Consider the following 5,959-nt stretch of genomic DNA (forward strand, 5'->3'; position numbering starts at 1 on the left):
TATTAATAAGTTACATAACTAATTAAAAGAAAAATCAAACATGGAGAATTTAGAGTGAAGAACAACCATTCAATTTAGAATCACTCTTTTCTGTGTGTTATAGTCTTCAGTTTTTGTGTTATTTCCTTTAAATATGACTCATCATGAAAATTGTCAGTCTTTTACAACATGATAATCAGAGAACCGTAACCGACTGTAATAATTCCATCTTCTATGTATCTCTGCCCAGTAGTGCATTAAAGCTGCATCAGCAACCACTCTGTTCCAAACTATTGAATTGTTTTGCAGCTGTAACCTTTGTGTTCTAACTACAATTTGTATAACTTGATTCAACAGCTGATTTCCATGTTGTTTGTAATGAGGGAACATGTAGAGACAGACAGACAGCTCTGTTTCACTAACAGGCCCAGCGGTAACAAGCTCTATGCTAATCACAATCCTAATGAAAGCATATCTCTAGGCCTGATTCAGCTGGAGAATAAATGCCTTCATTTAACCCAGCATGGGGGCCCTAACACTGAGAAAGTGCTGCTTTTAAATACACAAACCATGCAGCACAGCTTGGCTTTCCAACAAAGCAATATGTTTTTCGTCACTGACAGTGAGGAAGGTAGAACCAGTTAGGCTAAAGCACTGGCTTCAATCAACTTACATTGATAGGATTTTCGCTGCTTCAGGTAACAAATCCTAGAAACACAACCAGGGTGACTCGCTGTAATAAAACTTAAATATTTATTACTCACTGTAATATTCAAAACATGCAATTTATTGCCATTAGAATATTATTATATAAACGAGGCTTGTATCAGTTATCGGAGATATCCTACAGAAAGGTTACTGCGCTTGTACATGCAGGACAGACAACATGACTGAAGGAATAAACAAGAAGTTTAATGAGAAAATGTGTGAACGTCGGTGTGTGCTACAATCAATTTTAAAAATCTTGTATCATATTATCCCAGTGTTCTTTCCTTGGCACCTTGGCTTCAATTCTTTCTGACATAAGGCTTTTTTCCGCTAAACCGTCTCTAACCAGTAAAGTCCCGAACCGTCCTGGCCAGATTCATTTCTATTAGCAAATCTGGCGTGGCCCTGTCCAGCTGTTCACAGATTTTCGTATCTATTTTAGGGGTAGAACTAGCAGGTCCAAACCCAGTAGGCACAGAAGCGATTTGATTGAAAACCTATGGAACAGGTATTTTGAGACTATTTTCACTCCATATTCAGCAGACCTGCAAGCTGCAGCAATAAAGAAGAGAGAAACAGTGCAGCCGTGGTCAGCTTTCTGATGGGACTACAGTTTTTTACAGACACTGTGAATAGTAGGTTGTGATGAGAGTTTTATTTTTGATTTGGATTTTTAAAAAATAAATAAAGTTAAATCTGGAGAGACTCAAACAGAGAAAGAAGGCGATTAAAAGAGTTTAATGACAAAATGAACATAAAAATAAACAAAGTTCTTTGGCGATCAGGCCCCGGCCGGGGACATCGAGATGGACTTCGATAAGCTCAATGAACATTCCTGATGCAGCATAGGAATGTAGACCCCCCCGGGGCCTGTACTGGTGGCGGCGGTCGGAGGAAGATGAGACCTGAGAGCTGGGAGCAGAAGGTGGAGATGGGGTGGAGGTGGGTTAATCGCAGCTGGTGAGCAGAGGAGGCTATGGGTGAAGGTCCTTTTGAACTGGAGCCCAAACGATGATTGGCTGGAGCGAGGCTTGGTCCGCGCCGATAGGTCCAGGTTGCAGAGAGGCGGGCGCTGATTGATGAGGCAGGTGCGACTAGAGTCTTCCAGACTGAACTTTTGTCAAGACTCCATTTCATGTGTGGTTTTTGGTTTACATCTTTTGACTGCATTAGCTAAATCCGAATGGTTGCACATTTAAAAAATAAAGTGCCAGAATATAATTATATTTACATGTATAGAGAAATAATCAGCTGATCTGAGCCTTTATCTTTACTTTTGGGTCAGCAATGGATTTCTGTAAGACGAAGTAAAATACCTGGGTTAATTTGAGTCCATCAGAATCAGAACCTTCAGGTTCTCCATTGCTGAGTGTTGCCGAAAAGTGGTCCACAGTGCACAATTGGTCCCTTTAAAGGTTCCGGAAGAGACTGTCATAGGTGGAAGTGGAAGAAGTAAACTGTGCACTTTAGAAGCTTAATGTCAGATTTATATTTAGATAAAGGTGCTTCATGATGAATAGTATTTGTTAACATTTATTATTCTGATGGTTCAACTACTTTTGTGGTAGTTTGTTGGTGTACCAGCAGCTGCGCTCTATTTCCCGCATATTGGGACTTATAAAGGAGAGGTGCATGTGCACGGTTTTAGACATCTGAACTTTTTTGTGCATGGCACTTTTCTAAATTTGTCCAATTTTTAGTGTGAAAGCTGCAGGCCGCAGCGCTGGTCCTGTTTTATTCTGAAAAAATATATAAGCGGAGTACAACTAAATACCATCAACATAGTCTTTCAGTCTGTTTTGGATGAAGATCATCTGTGCAGTGCCCACCAGCCCAGTTACATACTTCAGGATCTATGGACTTATTTCTCCATTTATACAAACATTTATGGTGTTTTAGAAATGATTTAGTTCATTAGTCCAGATGTAATCTATTTGGACATAATAAAAAGTTGTAGCCCCAGGTTCACCCCTATTACTTGTCACTTGGGCTTAATGTATAGTTGTCCTGAACAGGATGTCCACACACACAGGGAGTGAGAGTGGGATTCCACTGACAGCAGAGTGGGAGGAAAGGTCAGTCACAGTCAGGGTCTGCACCTGGGTTTGTCTCAACCCATTTCTCTCTTACTCTACATTTCTAGATCTCTCTCACACCTTCTCAACCTCTTTCTCACACATGCACACACAATGACACAAGCAAGTCTAAGTCAACAAAATAAAGCCTTGCATTTTCTCTTGTCAGGAACTGAGCTAGACTGCTGACCTACAGCTGTAACAGGCCTTAAGGGGAGCTGTGATTGCGTTGCTCTTTGAAGGTTGGACTTGAGCTTCTGTCAGTTCTGCGCTCCAAGAAAAAATAACTCTGGTGGCGTCTCGTGTGCTTTAACATCTGACTTAGCAACTGTGAGCTGTTAGCTTTCAGTGGCACGCTATTAATATTTAGATTAATAATAAAAATTAATAATAAATATTATTTTTTTTAAATGTCAGTTAACAGTTCTCCATTAATAGTTACCATATTGGACAACTCTGTAATCTTCTTAATTTGTGACTGTAAGTTATTTAATCTTTTTAACATTTATTTCCCTTATTGCTGTAGTTTTGAGATCATGGGTGGGTGGGGCAGTGGATCGCCATGAGGTTGATGATTGGGGGTATGCACACCAGGAATTGATGATTGGTATGCACACCAGGAATTTCATGTTTTATTCCATTTGTCCACATTATATTGTATTGTAGCTAATTTTATTGATGTACAATTTCTTTTTGATTGGATTGCATGTAAATCCATTCATCTTGTCAACACTCACTTATATTTGCAGGGTAGCAAGGGCACCCTGCAATAAATATCAGGGATGGCAAAAACTGTCAAAAACCTAAGAAGTATAATGAGGAGGAGCAGATTGTGTCATTTCCACAGAACAGCTGTTGAGGTTAAAGTGTGTGTGTGTTCCTACCTGCCCCCCTCTTTCCTTGCAGGATTTTTATTTTTTTTTTAATTCCTTTTTTTAATCAGGTAAAATCCCAATGAGATCTAGATCTCATTTGCAAGAGGATCCTGGGCAGAAATCTGTAGCACACAACAACCTGGTTACACAATAGTAAAACTAAATAAAACATACTGTAATTGTAACTAGCAGTTGAAGATTCCATAGCTGGAGCTCATAGAGTCTTTTCAGAAGGTGCTGGAAGAGGGATGTTTCCTGAAACAGATGCAAGAATGTTTTGCTCACACTGGTGTAAATTAGTCTCTTCTCAGTCTTTATGACTTGTTGTCCCCAATTTCTACTTGTTGTCCTGAAAAAATCTGCTTCCTTGTTCCTCAGCAATTCTGAATTTTTTGTTCCAAGACTTGCTTCCTTGAATCTCCACAATGTTCCTCCTACCAACCTCCTAGGTCACGCAGCCTGGATTCCTCGCCATCCACATGCTGCTCACTCACCTGCCTGGCCATCTTTTAACCTCTCTTTCACACCTCTTAAGCCAACCAGGAAAAAGGATCATAGAAGGAGAAGGCATACCTTGATAGAATCTAGGGATAAATTGTATAAAAGTTCAACAAATGGAACAGAGCGTCACAAGCTGGGATCACCTGTAGAGGGCAGCAGAGAGGAGCTAGCATCCACCAAGACCACAGAACTGGCATCAGAGCCTGAGCAAAGCTGAGCAAAGCTTGACTGATCGTATGAGGCCCAGATCCAATTATTGTTGCTGCCAGCAATTCTAAATCAGACCAATCCTGACTAACAGAATTAACTGCCTAGTTAAACCAAGCACAGTTGGCACTCTTCAACCTCTACAGATCTCTGTTGAAGATCCAGGACATGCAGTTTCCTCCTTCCAGAAGTCAATTTCTAACCTCAACTCAAAGAAACAAGCTTCTGAAAAATACATTTGCTGTGAGGTACAGGAGCATTCAGAGATCCTGAGTCTTCTCTGAATCTCATTAACAGTCTCAGCAGTGAGACTGTTGATGAGTCTCACTGTGCAACAGTGATGTGCAACAGTGCACATCACTGTTGCAGTGATTTTCACAGGAGATACTCCTCCAGTAAAGTGACCCTCCATTGGAAATGGAGGGTCACTTTCCAGGGGTCAAGGAGAAAAATTTGGTAAAATGCAACCTTGAACCTCCCTCAATGGTAACCACTGGAGACTGAAAATAAATTTTTTGAGTCACAACTATTCATAATAATTTCTGCTTTAATCTATGAGTGTGTAAACGATTCTCGTGATGTACTTGAGTCTGCATTGCTAGGTAGAATAACAAATGGAGAAAAAGTGTCATATCTATTACATTTAACATTTTAATCTGTCCCTTGATGGAATTATTTCCTCCCTGTCTCCCCCTTTTGTTTTTATGAAGCGTCAGAGAGAACGCTACACATCCAAGTGTTTGCTGTCAACAAAGATAGAGCAGGTTGGATCCCACTCTTTTTAAGTTTTTGTAGTTTCCTCTTTATTGTGGTGTTCTTCATGCATGTGTATGTTCCAGTACCATCTGCGTGGTGACATCAGATTGTCCCACATAAGTACAAAATGGCTTTTAGGATATCTTAAATTGATTTTTAATTATAGTAAATAAGAATCTTGATTCTTATGTGAATTGATTTTTTGGCACACCCTGAATGACCTTCACAGAGAACTTTGTTTAGGAGCAAAAGACATCTTTCTGTAGCAGATGGACTTTAAATCCATTGTCTTCATCTTTTTTTCTCCAACATTTAGAAAAATATGCATTATAGAAAAATGACAAGCATTCTCTCTCCACCTGCTGGCCAGTTCAAACAAGATTAATGGTCATCAGGGACCAGTCACTATCACCCATTTCACTCTGAATGTAGACCATTAGTGCTTCTAATGACTGTGTTTCTGTTATTGTAACCTCCAGAGATATTAAAAATACCAGATTAAGAAAGGTATGGCTGTGAATTACAATGCTGCCTACAAGTTATCTAACAGGCTGGCCTACAGTAATGCCCGAAGAGATCTGACACAGTGAGGAGCAATTCAATAACAACGACCCTCAGAACATGTGGAAAGGACTCAGGACTATGGCAGACTATAAGAACACCAGCCAGTGGCTCAGTGGGGATCCCTCTCTTCCCAATACACTGAACAGTTTCTTCTCTAGATTTTTAACACCACTAATGGCAGAGAAAGCAATCCTCCCATCCAACTAGAGGAGAGACATCAGCCCCTAATCCTGCAGCTCAACCAGGTGACTTCTTCTCTGAAGAGGATTAACCCTGACACAGCTGCACAACCAG

At 40.3% G+C, this 5,959-nt stretch overlaps 1 long non-coding RNA gene across 1 annotated transcript in view; it reads right to left on the reverse strand.

Moving 5' to 3' along the window:
* Nucleotides 1-1,482: 1,482 nt before the first annotated feature.
* The window catches only part of LOC107834252 (uncharacterized), a 23,946-nt gene continuing 19,469 nt past the window's right edge, over nucleotides 1,483-5,959 (reverse strand). Inside the window, exons 3-4 of the long non-coding RNA XR_001660040.1 lie at nucleotides 2,803-2,810; nucleotides 1,483-1,844 (exon numbers count right to left, since the gene is read on the reverse strand). This is a non-coding gene — a long non-coding RNA (uncharacterized LOC107834252). The remainder of the gene's footprint in view (nucleotides 1,845-2,802; nucleotides 2,811-5,959) is intronic.

Source organism: Poecilia formosa, unplaced genomic scaffold, assembly GCF_000485575.1.
Source record: "Poecilia formosa unplaced genomic scaffold, Poecilia_formosa-5.1.2 Scaffold562, whole genome shotgun sequence".
Taxonomy (NCBI): domain Eukaryota; kingdom Metazoa; phylum Chordata; class Actinopteri; order Cyprinodontiformes; family Poeciliidae; genus Poecilia; species Poecilia formosa.